This window comes from Pagrus pagrus, assembly GCF_965226575.1.
Source record: "Pagrus pagrus genome assembly, chromosome: 4".
Classification (NCBI taxonomy): Eukaryota; Metazoa; Chordata; class Actinopteri; order Spariformes; family Sparidae; genus Pagrus; species Pagrus pagrus.
This window is the reverse complement of record NC_140188.1, coordinates 22,831,166-22,845,489: the sequence shown is the minus strand read 5'-3', so window position 1 is coordinate 22,845,489 and position 14,324 is coordinate 22,831,166. Positions and strand designations below refer to the sequence as shown.

The window sequence follows — 14,324 nt, the reverse complement described above, 5'->3', positions numbered from 1 at the left end:
CACGTGATACTATTCAATATTTGGGCCAGTGGGTTTTATTTCGCTGGCTGAAGTTTGTCAGCACAAGAAAGACAGAGGCAGAAGTGTTTGGAAAAGGATTGTTCTGAGCCCCACTTCTTTATTTATTTGTTGTGTTGGTAAAAATGGTGCAGGATTAAAGAATTGCTTCTCCCGAGCGAGCAGAACGCTCTCAGTGGCGCGCCGCATAAACCTTTCACTGGTCAGAGGCTGTTTTTAACCTTTTGCGTGGGATCCGAAATGCCAAAGTGCCAAACGTCTTTCATTAATCTCAAGACAAAAGCTCCTTGCATCAGCACAACCTGCAGAGTGCCAGCAAAGTGAGAATCATATCCCAAACTTTTAGAGGAAAAAAAAAAACACCACCAGGCCGGGCTGTTCCCACCTCTGTTACAGTGCGCTGCCTACACTGCTTCCTTGTTCCTTGTGCACCTTGTTCTTTTTTTAATTAGGAAGGGAAAACTGCCCAAGGGCTGATGCATAAGGGACAAAGCACTTAGCATGTCTGGCCCTAACTACGATTCTACATTCTGGTTCCTAAAATAAATCCATTTATTGCTCCCTCCTGGGTATGCTTTCTCATGCCTAAAAGGAGCACGATGTTGATTATAGCCTTTGCTGCCACACTCTGTAGACTACCCAAGCTTAAGCTGTGTGGCCAAATTTAAATGAAAGGACTGTGGGACATGAATTTGCATAATACACACATGGAGGAAAAAGTGGGAGCTCAAAGGTAGAGCCCGAGATGAAGTGACTTCGACTCCTATGAAGCAAAAATTAAAAAAAGTTCCCCACACCCACCTTCAACTCAACGACATATCCTCAGATACACCTCATACACATTCATCCTAATGTTTAATTCACTTGAAAGTTGAGCACGGGGCATGTTTTCCTTTCTGCGCGCTCCCTCTTTCTCCATCTCCCCGTGGCGATGTCACAGGGGATTAAGTCACGGAGGCCAAGGGACTTGTTTATGATTCATCTGGAGGGAGGCTGGAGCCGGTAGTGGTACCCACAGGGCAGGCAGCTAGCAGGCTTCGTCCCCAAGCTCCCTCGCTTCCCTTTGTGCCAACAGGAGACTGAACACTGAGCAAGGTCTAATGGCCCCTTATAGAAACGGAAGAGAGGGGGAATATTTGTAAAGTCACGTCACACGTCTCAGGGTGACGTCAATCGTTATGAAGTTAGCCCTGCGTCATGGTGAGTAATGTTAACATTGCGTGAAGAATAGTTACAGAAAGGGGGTATGGCATATATTTTTAGTTTACAAATAGATTCAGTTGTGCCTTGTGGTTAGCATCAATCATATTAAAATATTTAGCAGTGCATAATGAGCAAGGTTGGATGTTAAAATACATCATTTTCCAGTCTGTTTCTCCACAGAGGCTACATGACACACAGTTAGTGTTCCAGCTTCCATTGGCCCATTGTTGTACGCCTCTCACACATGTTACGTGCACTTCAACACTGAAAACATTCATTCATTTAGCTGTGGCTTTTATTATTTACTACTATTTTTCATTTTGTTTTTTAATTAGTTAATTGTGTCATTTCTTATATTAGCCTTAACTCACACATCTTCTTCAAAATCTTTTATCTGATTGTATTCTTCCTTTTCATTTACATGTCTTTTAGTGGCAAGCTGCTGGTCTTAAATGATTTTATTCCATTAATGTCTTCAAACACACTACCCCCCTTAGTTTTACATCTGTAGCAGCTCACACTCTGCAGCACATTGTGCTTCCACCCGGAATGAAATGGGCTATATAAAGTTTTGCTTGCCTTGCTTGCTTGTATACAAACAACTAAAGTGTTGCAGTAGTTTTTATGCCTCAAAGCAGAGACTTTTGGGACATATGCAGCATCACTGCAATGTGTCGCCCTCACTGATGATGCTTCATAGCCTGGTCTGCAGGTGTTAACTGTTTTTTAAATTATATTTATATTATTTCTTCTATTTTATCCTTACTTTTCAATTGTTTTTAATTCAAATGCCTCAATTCTAATTGGTCCATTTCTAATCTTAAATCATTTTATTTTGTTAATATTCTTAAACACACTACCCACATAGTTTTGTGGCTGCAACTTCAATAGCAGCTCACACTCTGCGCAAAAACGTTTCATTCCAGGTGGAAGCACAATGTCCTAAATTCTAACAATATTTCTTCCTCAGAGTAGAGACATTCGGAGCATCTCAGGTAGATTCAAATATGCAGCACCACTGTGATGTGTTACCCTCACTGTTGACATTTATGTCTCCTCCAATCCAGTCTCCGAGCTAATTGCATGTCGGATTTTTAACAACCTGTTGGAGTTGATTAACTGCTGTAATAGTGTGCGTGCGTATTGTGGCGAGGCTTGCTTTTAATAAGGCGTCTCACAGTAGGTAAACCGCACGCAGTGTTAAAGGTTAGTTTGAAGCACATGTTCAACCACAAAACAAGCTAATCTCGTGCCAGACGTTTTCTTTTGTTCCACTATTACTAGTCTCCTTTGTTTGTAATGAAAAGTGGTGTGTTATTGGAGACAAACTAGTCACAGCGTCAAGGGAACTAACATATTACCGCCGTTCACTGGGAAGTACTGTCTTCTTTTAATTGCTCTTTTAATTAACTTGTGTCTAGCCTTCGTCTTGTCATGCCCAAGCATGCCATTAAGCAAAAAGTAATGAGATTAACCTCTCGTTGACCAAGCAAATGTAGATTAAACATTATGGCCAAATGAAATGAGCTGGCCTTTATTTACTCATGTGTACAGGCAGGCGGCAGGCAGGCGAGCCACAACTCTCTCAGCGGTAACATAGCTAAAATGTCAAGGGGATAGAGGGGAGTGTGTTTGGCATCGAGTGGCGAGTGTGGCCGACCAGCTGCATGGGGAAGAGAGAGCAGCCAGCAGCGCTGGAAAATAGTACGAAATTCTCCCGCTCTGCCTCACTATCTCAGGAGAGGCGACTGCAGACGGTCGATGAAAACGGGCCGCTAATCAGTCAGTCACACTGACACATGTGTGCAGCAAACACAGACACACACCTACAGCACCCAGACTCCCCCTCTGTCTCTTTCTCTGGCTGTCTCGCTGTACACGTTTACTGAGAGAGAACACAAATGACAACCTCTTCCTCCATCTGCCCACACACATGCATACGATGACATGACCTCCAGCGCACAGACACGCTCGTTGGGCGAGCACACTAAGTGGTCAAGGCAGGAAGAAAGAACACGTGGCATGTTTGGCTGTTTTTTCTTCTTTCCTCTCAGTCCCAGTGGATTCTTGTCCAAAGTTTGCAGCGTTGCTTAACACTGACTGTAATGCCTGTGGACAGAAACATGAACATTATGCCTCAGAGATCCTGAAAACAGAGTCATATCCTGTAAGTATTCAAGATTTATTCTTGACATGTTCGCTGCAACCTAAATACTACACACTGAACCCTTTACAGGCTGCATTATACTCTACAGGGCCCCAGTGCTCAAGGAGCATTACTCAGTCATGTATTATTCTAAAAGGCTTCCTGGCACCAAAACAGTTCAACTATTGTTCAAAATCAAAAAAGGCAAAGTGATGTATCTATAATTCAGACATGGAATCATGCCTGTGAAAATACGATGTCTATATGGTATCATAGCTTTCCACTTGACTGTGATCCATATCACATTCTATATCTAACGTCTGTATGATGCTAATAATTCTCACTCTACGATTCTTGCAGTCTGTCCTCATTTCCTTTGGCACATCAGTTAACAGTTTCCACACCGATGGCCTACTTTATACCTCCTCAGCTGAAACCCTCACAAAAGAAAAACACAATGCAAGATGACAGATTCCTCCTTGTTTTTACGCAGAACCACGTGAAATTAAATTCACGTTTTAAAAAAACGGCGGATGTATTTGATCTGCGGAAAGCTTTATCGAGGAAGCTTCTCCTGGGGCAGTGTGAGCCAATCGCTGAGATTTTAGTCGTGACCTTCGCCCCGTTTCTTCCTCGCCCAGAGTGTCACTGCGAGCTGGAATAAGCTGCCTTGGCCCAGCTAGTACCGCACCTCATTTTAATCAGGCTTTGGGGAGTGAAATATGGGCCCGGCGAGCTGGCTGTACCCGAGCTCCATTCATCTGGTTTCAATCTTCCCTCCGCCCTCGGATGTGGCCGCGTGGGCATTCCTTTTCTAGACACTGGGGAGGGGGGTCGTGGTAAGAAGTGGTGCTGAGCAGCACAAAAGGGCAGGCGTATTTGTTTGGAGGAGTGTGTCTGTGTGGAGACAAGGACTCACTAACTGTGGTCACTTTAACAAAGCTGCAAAGCTCTAATGCTTTTGTACGGTGATGCTCTGCTGACATTGGAGGAACAATGAACTTAAACCATCCAGAAACATCTAGTTTCTGTCACTATTGAGGGTGCTGTTCCTTGTGTTGAGTTATTTCCCTTGTGTTCTGTCTTTATGTTTGCCTTGTCGGGCATTTTATTGTTTTGTTTGAACCGTGATGTAAATTCGATTTTTTTTTTTAAAGGAAGGAAGCTCTTAGCAACTACCTTGTGGGAGCTAATGGGGATCCTAATTAAGACATTAAAAATAGTCATTCACACTTTTCATGGCTGACCTTTAACAAGTTGATGTGTCTTTCGCTTTATTTGTCAAAGTCATAATACTTTTAATTAGGTCCAGCCTGGGGCTGGGCGTTACAGCCTAAAAACAATATTTTTTAGGCCACACAGAATACATGATATAAATCTTATCACAGAATCTGTCACAATATTTTTGACAAAACAACTCTTGAATCTTTATTTTTAGTGAATATTATTTGAACTTGTCTATCCCAAACCCACAAAAGACACCAGGATAAAGTCAAACTGCTGTTGTAAAATACCCCTATCATTTGAACAAAGAATGTGAAAATGTAAATGTTGAATGTTGTCTGGACATAAAAGTCAAATGGGATCATGGATTTCGAGACTCGTGAAGCCCTCAGTAATATGGATATATTGATATAAGTATGTAAAGGCAAGTATACAAACAAGTAGAAGAGTCTGCACGTTCCTGAAAATTGCATCACTTTACTGTGATTTAGCCTTTAACAGCAGAAAAAGAAAGCACTTTATCTATATCAGGATACAATAATATCCAAAATCTGAGATATGAGATATGAGATATGAGAGATATATAGTCTCATATCACACTTCACAATATAATATTGATACAATACATTGCCCAGGCCCAGTAGAGCCCAAAGGCAGATAACAGATTGTGAATATTTGCTTTCTATGTTTGTTCCACTGTTTGTTTACTGTATGTGTGTGTGTAGCAGGTGAAAAGGTTAGTGTCCTGCATGAATTGGCTTAAATCGTAAGGACAGATGGTAGCTTGCTCCATTAGCTCTCCTAAATGAGCCTAAGTGAGGCCTTTTCCTGGAAGCCTTGCAGCCGCTGTTGACCTCCCTGGCCACTGCGCAGCCACCACTCTGCCTCTGTCAGCCGCCCCACCAGTCAACACCTTTCAGTATACAGCTGCCAAAACAGACGTGGCATCTGCTCACCTCTGGGGAAATGGCAGCCATCGATGTGTCCTTCCCAGTCACGGGCTTGGATGGATAGGTTACCTCTTTGTCCTTTGCAGCAGCAGCAGCAGCTAAAGCTTGAGCAGCTGTAACAATACCATCCTCTCATTTGTGGATGAGGCGTCCCCCGCTTTGTTATTTTCCGCCTAACCGATCAAGTAAAATGATATGTCGGATGCATACCACAGGACTGGCGACAGCTCTAATATGTCAGTGACGCAGCGCTCCAGTGAGCGCTGGGCGGATGGAGGGAGGGAGTTAGCCTCACGTCTGTTTTCAATTAGCCGATGAAATGTACAACATGGGAGCTGCTCTGTCGTATTCCACTCCTATCCTCCCGTGGATCCAGCAAAGTAAATTAGCGTCTTTGCTGAGAGAGGGGTGAACTTTGACTTCAGACAGTGACAAATAATCGCGGTGACCTAAATAATGGAATCTGTGTGTGCGGAGAGGCGAGGGAGAGCAGGAGAAGAAAACGAGGAGCGTCCAGAGTCCCCCCCGCTCTGCCGACCATGAGCTCCCAAAATGTAGTGCTTACATATCCAGATTGGGGCTATCTTACAATGCCTCTAAAGCTGAGCTTTAGTGCTGCTCCAAATATAGCGCTCGCTCTAGGCTTGTTTTCCTCCCATTCCCCTTGTTCGTCACGTGCAGCTAAACTTAACCATATAGCCCACTGTGGCTTTTATTGTCTTCCCACAAGTTGTTAAATGCTTCTTTGAAACACCACCGGGGTATTGAATTGCATTTAATAAAAGTCAGGGGTGCAGTACTTTATGGTGCATGAGGTAGACAGTATTAGAAGTTTTCATCGGTCTCACACTATTGTGAAGCATCCATCATCAGGGAGAGCCTGGGCGACTGCGATACATCCCACTTCCTGTGGTCATACACCTAGTCAGCTCTATTTTCAACCTAATGGACATAAAAAATTGCAGATTGCAGCAAAATGGACTTGGCAGCACAAAAGCTTATTAAGTATTGATCCGCTGAGGTCAGTGCCCATGTCCAGCCACTCCAACAATGCGAGAGGAGTTCGTTCACACGCTTGCCAGCCGCAAATTGAGATTAGACCACATAAATAACTGGGGAAATTGAGGAGCGTTTTGTGTCCAGCAGAGAGCTGCGCCCACAGTCGCATGATGTGCCAGCAAAAGAGGCAGGAGGAAGGAGGTTGTTTATATGTGCACTGTGGGCTTTAACGCTGTTTATATCATAGCACGCCCATCTGTCCAGGCTCCAGCAGTGCTTACTGTAGCTGATATGATATCATAGCATACCAAAGCCCGACAGGAGAGCTTTAAGTTGATCAGCAGCAGGCGAACCTGTCTTCTACAGTGTTTTAATGAATACAGCTCATCTTGTTTCTCACCGTACCATCTGTCAGGCGTGCAGGGTAAAACAGAGCTCGAACTGAGCAAAGAACAGCCTTCCACTGTGTTGTCTATACTGTGGTGCCTGTACCTTGACTGGAGATCCCTCTGATGAATATTTTCCGCTCTTATTCACAAAGCCCTGCCAACAAAAATACCGTAATGCCACACAGACCGAGAAATAAGCTCAGCCCTGGGACAAAAGCTAGTTGAATAACAGAGGAATGGGGAAAATGTTCTGTGCAGGAGAGGAAGGAAAGTTTTTCTTTGTGAGGGGAACCAAATTTGATTTCTGTCAAAGCAAATATAATATCTCTAACTGGATTTGGAGTTGTTTGCTTTTGATAGGAGGAAAAACAACTGCAAATTGCTGACTTACCACTTTGAAACCAAGCAATCGTTTTCTCTTCAGTCCTCAGACACATGCTAGCGAAAATGGGTTTCAGCAAAACGGCGGCGGCGACAGCATAAAAGAAAGTGTTTCATTTCAAAGCGCATGTCTCGACATGTCAAAGGATTCACTCTCCTCTGTCCTCCATCCGCATGCGTTTTCTCAGCAGGGGGACGGCAGGTTTATTCAAGGCTGCGTGCACGTGCTACAGGGAGGACGTGCCCTTTACACGCACGCACGTACCCACACACAGCTGCAGTAACCTTGGCGATGAGTTTCGGCGAGGCGTTAACTCTGTCGTCTCTTTGCCGCATTCTTCTCTGGAGCGTCAGGTTTGGAGACGCTCGCGCAGAACGATGTGCAGAAACATTCGGTCTTGTTTAGGTTTAGGTGCCAGATGTAGGGAGGATCCGAGAGGTCGCCGCCCAAGCCCCATTTAACTGAAGCGTGTTATCTGGTGCAAAACAGACCATTTGACATTTGGACCTTGTTCAGTCTGAGCACATTAAAGGGAGGGAAAATGTCTCGAAATGCGCTTTTTTGAAGTCGAATGTAACTAAACGGTTTAACACCATACAAGCGTCTGGAGATTATTCTGCAAGTCAGGCTGAAGTCTCTAAGATGCATTGCTGTAATTAACATTTTAAATGGGGACCATCCTTTCCAAAATGATGAATTGGTTTTTAATTAAAAAAAAGAAAGAAAAAAAAAAAAACTTCCAGCCAATGACAATCTGTTTTCATTGTGTGTGAGGGAAAGAGGAGTTCGAAGTATTCTGCTTGTCATTCTTTCCACTCGGTCACGTGTCTGGCTGTGGTTTTTACAAAAGGTGGAAAGAATTAAAAGTCAGACTGAACACACTCACATCACAGCGTTCTCTTTCACTTTGAATCTACGTACAGTATCATTTTGTTTTGACAGTTTTTGGAAAGACACCGACCCAAGCCCAGCTTTGTAATTTAAGCATTTGTCGTGCATTTGTTGCATGGGAGTGAAATAATTCAGAGCCCTTTCTGAGAAGCTCTGTGCTCTTTGGACCGTTTCAAGCTAAATCCAGAAGATTTATGGAGTAGCCGGAGTATCTCGGACAGCTACACCCATGAGTGTAGGTGACGCCACCAGATGCAGCGCTGATAAGATGTGTATAGCACTGTAAGCAGGTTTTACTGACTCTCCCTCCCTTGGGGGATGGTGTAATTAGCTTTTTTCTCCATCTCCTCCCTACTTCCTTATTTCGCTGAAGGAAAATGCAGAATGCTTTGGGGGAATTAAAAGTGCTTGTCGTGAAACTAATTTTGGATCTATTTTGGGGATCCGTCAGCGGGATGGCGTCCCTATCGCTCGACGTGACAGCAATGACGAGGCCATGAAAGGGATGCTAATGAAGGCAATAAGAGCGGCACGAGGTGAACACTTACCACAGGGCCCTACATTATTCAGTCCTCAGTGGTATTTCATCCTCCGTCTCCCATTCCCATCGGTCCTCCCTCTCTTTTCCCATTTGCTATCCCCCTCCAGGTTCAAGGGATTATTGTGGAAATGATTCCATTCCTTCTTTCACTTCTCAAGCCCGCCCATTACTGCTCCAGCCCCGAATTCTTAGAAATCTGTCATCAAAGATGATCATGAACAGGACGGCCCTCACTTCTCGTGTTTTCATCTCTAGCTCCAAATGACTCAATCCAGATGAAAAAATATAGTGTTCCACACCCTGGCTCCATATGCATTTATCTTTTATCAGGGTGACATTTCGTCCCCGTTCCAGTCACAGTAGGAAAGAGGCACTCGTATCTTACAGTATATATGCCACACCTTAGCTCCACACCTGGTGGTAGTTAGATATTCAACCATTAGAGCAAGAAAAAAAAACAAGTCCCTCCCTTTCAGCTGGATCATCAATTTCTCTCCAAATGTTAAAAAACACATTAATCTTAAAAATATATTTAATAGATACATAGAAAAAGTTAAACATAAACTTTAAATGAACATCATTAACACGCTTATCTAAATATCCAATGACAAGCGGTACATGACAAACAACACTCATCATTATTTCATGATTACTTTACTAGTATGCTAAAAATGGAGGTGATCTGACTATAATTATATTTTTTCTCTGACTGCTATCATTCATCAATAAATGGTACAATGTCAAAAAAAGATCAACTCCCACGACATGAATTGTCACAAATATTTGAGCACCGAGGAAGGAATTACCAACAGAACTTCTAGCAGGCTATTGCTAATTATCAGTTAGCTCTTATTTGTTCCCTGCTCATTTCTGGGTAATGACTCTGTGAACCTCATTGTAAAGTGCCGACAAAACCTCGGTGTCAGCAGAAGGGTGCGCCGGTCGCCGGGTGTGAGGCGAGCAGGATTATGGGATTTTATCCCATCAAAGAGCCAGCCTCCAGTCAGGGGGAAAAAAAACAGCCCCTTTGATTTTCACAGAAGCAATATATTCATGAGTTGGACCTTGAAACTACAAGGAGACTAGTGTAGTGTGCCATATGCAAAACATGTGTTTTAATAGGGCATGATAACTTGGTACATTTAAAGAGACTTACCCCTAAAGAAGCTGTAATTAAAAAGGGAGCTGTGGCTGTATGAATAAAGGCCTCTCTCGCAGAGCGTCCGTGGGGGTTGTTTTTTGCAGTTTGCACTAACAACTGCAGGCGGCCTCTTGTCTGCGGAGACATCAGAAGATTTTTGTCGGCGTTTCAGGCGAGTCTCCTCATCAGGAAAGAGGAAAGGGCAAGATGAAACCTCCTATCTGCGGATCTCTGTGCCACATTTGGTGGTATTTATAGTATATGTGTTTGTTGGCATTTCAATAGCTAATTCAGGTCACACAAGACTGCTGTACTATTGGTTGGAGCGCGCACAGCCTTTCAAACAGCGCGCTGAGCTGTGAGTATTAGACTGTTGTCTCATCATCCCTATGCTCCTCTCAGCAACTCAGCTAAAAACTGTTCAATTGTCAGCAATAAGAATGAAGGAGTTGTATTTATGTTTGCCATGTCAAATTTTGCGAGCGACACGCGTAAAGTCCTATATTTTAGAGAAACGGAGGTCATATCCCAAACATTTTCTCCTTCATTTAATCCTGTTCCTTGATAAATGATAGAAGATAAACAGTTATTTTACAGACTGGCAGAGTTGGGAGATGATTATTACTTTTGCCTGCTGCAGTGAGGCTGTACGCGATACTCAAATGTGACTTGAGCCTGCATGCCTGATGACAGATGTATTCCGAATCAAAGGTTTGTGTGCTGAGGCGCTATTTACTGTCAGCGAAAGATAGTCCCTCGCATCTCCTTTATGCAGACAGGCAGCAGGGGAAGTATCCTTGTGACAGAGCATGTGTTCACATAAAGTATACATCGTACATACCAGCAGTCACGCATGCACATAAAATGTAGATGGGCGCGCGTGTGTTCTACACATGAGAAGCCGCGATGCCTCCGATTGCTTTCTCCTTTTGTGCATCTGCTCACCTGTATCTAAAACCGCCTTTGTGATGGTATAATCCATCCTCCACACCGCTGACTTACAGTAAGTGCTCAAAATAAGGCATTGCACCATCCCTCCACCCCTCCCTCAGCCCATTTTTCTCTGTCCTTTCACTCCTCTCACCCCCACCCCCACCCCCCCTCTATCTCTTGCTGTCCCTCTCCCCTCTCAGATCTGCTGCGTTTGAGGACCAGAGGTCATAAGCTTTGGACGTTGCAAAGGCCCCAGCCAGGCCAGTGTGCTGACTGAGGGGATATGGGGCTTGACTTTGGGCAGTGTGAAAGATCCGGGCCTGTCTTGTTTGTCTGTCTGTCCGTCTCACTGGCCACACTATAATAAGATTGCAGGGCTCTGTAAGGCGGATTTACTGGAGCACAACTCCCCCTAGGGCCTTGTCATAGAAATGGGTTCCTCCATATTTCACCCCAGCCTCTCAGTCTCTCTCTCTCTCTCTCTCTCGAAGCGGCTGAAATGTGTCTATCTTTCTCTCTCGCACACTCACTCCCTCGCTCGCTCTAAAACCCCTGGTGTTAGCTCCAACTTTCTTTTGTTAATTATGATACGCTTCTTTCCTTTCTTTTCTGCGGGTAAAGATTGAACCTAGCCACAAATGGAGGCATGAAGCTGAGCCAAACGGAGACGAGAAAAGCAGACACAATGGAAGAGAAAGAGGGATGAAGGATACGGCCTGGGATGTGGCACCAGCTAGCGTATCACAAGTCCTCTCCAGATTTATCCCTGCCTCAAGATGGCCACGTTTATTTCGATGGCCTTTCGCGTGTTCTTAAGGAATCTCTTAGAGACGTGTGAACGCATGTGCAGCTCCTAGGCAGGAATGTTATCGAGGTTTCGGCTAATAGGGTTCAGTTTTTTATTGTTTCTAAGTCACCTTGCTTCAGATGAGAGCGGCAAGGTCACACACCCAAATTTAACCGACCAAAACAATTTTTCGTACCGTTTGCATAGCTGCCGCAGAGATGATTCTGTTGTGTCTCATAGCCAATGTTGACACAAATGATGGGGTCTTGCAGTCCAACCGTCCCAGCTGTGCACACTGTGCGGCGAATGAGGCCAATCCAAATGCAAGCGCAAACTCATATCAAGGCGAGCTTATTTTGGGAGCACTGTGTGTCATCCATTCCACAGATACAAAAGCTCCTCTGCAAGACCATAAATAAGTGGGTAAAGTGAGGAGCAGCGATTGTACAGCAGTCAGTACCCTTTTTGATTCGTCTGCCAAACTTTTCCTGGCAAAAACTTCTTCCCATCACAGTTAAAGCATATTCGCCGTCTACATTATACTGAAAAATATACAAAGTTTATGGCAGCCCAATCCTCATTGTTGGACAATGAAGCACATTTTTGACGCCAGCGATGCTATAGTTAGTTCATTGTCTGAAGGTTAATTTAAAGTCAGCTTGTGGAAAGTCAAGTGTGGAAAAAGGACTGCAATGCCCCAATTCCAGCGGTCACCCTGGCCCTGTCTATCTTTCAGGTAAACTCCCCCATTTACAGAGCCTACAGTTGAAGCGGCGGGCAGTTAAGTAGTAGGTGGGAGGTGAGAAGGGGAGCAGGGAGCTCTTATCAGGCCTGCAACACAGTGCTGGGTTCAGCCCGGGGCTGCCGATGACCGTGGGAGCACTGATTACAGAGGCCAGCCTGAGGAGCAGAGGGTAGACGGTGGGCACAGGTCTCCCAGAAGACCCTTATAGCACCACCGATCATTAACTCGCACCATTAGATCCAACCAACTAACCGCACACACACACATGGTGTGACTATTCTCCCTCTTGAATATTCTTCACACTGCAAAGCTCGCTCTCTTTCCTGACTTCCAAGCTATAATCGGCAGGGAGCCCACAAGATGAATGAGCCTGCAAATGCGGCATTAAAAAGTCATAAACGGGGGATACCTTCCGGGTCCAGGGGCCACTCTGTGAGGACGGGTGGCCCTTATTTTTCTGCTGACTAATGATTTGAAGTGAGCAGGTGGTCCAACAGAGCAGAAGGGCCTCAGCTATTTGTCCCGTCACTCCCGGGCTGCCAAAACGGACGCACAGTCTCTATGCCAACAGTCAAGTGCTGTCTCTCTCTGCGTCCAACTGGTGAATGCCAATTGGAAACCTTCAACATGATTGACAGTGAGTAGCCCCGAGCTCCTCGGGTTTATAGCAGAAGACTCACAAAGTAGAGACAGACACTTAAACAAAACTTGAAGAACTGCTGAAGTCCAGCAGATGAAGTTATCCATATGGAAGGAGTGGTTTGGGTTGAGGCTTCTCTTCGCCCCTGTGTCCCGCGTCAGCACTGACTCATTGGTTTCATGGCGCAGAGCTGACATTTTGATTGGCCCAAAGATCACTTTTGGGGCAGGGTGTTGGCTCATGGGTGGACCGGGGAGCAAGTGGACAGGCGCCCAGTGAGTGCTGATGCATTCACAGGCCACATTTGGCCTCCTGTGGAACATTTGACAGCATGTGATTGTGTCCGTTGAGGCACGAAGGCATTCTTTCATCGAACGGCTCTGGCTTGAATCACTCTACCGCACACATAACACCTGCTATTGAACATAGTCTTTGTTCAGACGTCCCACACCGCCATGTTTATTTATTCTGTGCAAATAGGAGGAAATATTGAACCTCCAAGCTATTAAGCAGCATGATAATGAAAAGGAGATCTAACAATATTTACACAACCTACACGCTCCTGCATGATTCCAAATGAGCATCTGCTGGCTGGATAACTTTATTTTAAGCACTCAGAATCCCTGGGAGCTATTGGCTCGTTCAGCGATTAAATTAAAGGCGGGTAGTTAAGTTAAATGTTGGAGAGCCAAAAATATCTGCCACATTTGAGCGTGTAAGCTTACTGGAGCTCTGCAGTATTGTACAGCCTTTCTACCAGGTGGAGGGGGTCGAATATCTCGGCGGAGCACCCGCACCCCATCCCCAAACACACACACACCAACACCATCCACAGCATGAGCTTCCAGCAAACCCCCGTGACGCCTCTGGCTAATTCCACTCAAGCCCGCCGGGCAGTCCAGCATCCTCCAATAAATTAGCCTTGCTGCTCCCCCGTCGAGACACAGGCCCTGACAGTCTGGCTGGTGCCCAAAGTCACTCACTTGTGCACACACTCTTACTGCAACCCAAGCTCTTCTCTGTGACTGTAGACTGTGGATTCTTGGGTATGTGCGTAATTATGATTGCACGTTACGTTTGTAATAGTTGTGGATCGAAATCTGTTTTCCATTTTGTCAGAATCATTTGGAAAATGTTGGTAATTCAAGTGACTCAATAGCTTTACTGTATCTCTTCAGTTTTCTCTTCAGCAGATGGGTCTATGTTCAGACAGTGTCAGAAGCTGTGTACCTTTCCTTCCCAGGCCACCGCTCCCCCCAGCTGTTTCTGTGAATAAGATTGTGTTTTTGCCCTTGTCAAAAGGGGTTATCGAAAAGATCATCATAATACTTCTCT

The 14,324-nt window shown here is 44.8% G+C and overlaps 1 protein-coding gene across 1 annotated transcript in view; it reads left to right on the top strand.

Moving 5' to 3' along the window:
• The window catches only part of clmpb (CXADR like membrane protein b), a 73,507-nt gene that overhangs the window by 38,794 nt on the left and 20,389 nt on the right, over window positions 1-14,324 (top strand). The window lies entirely within an intron of this gene.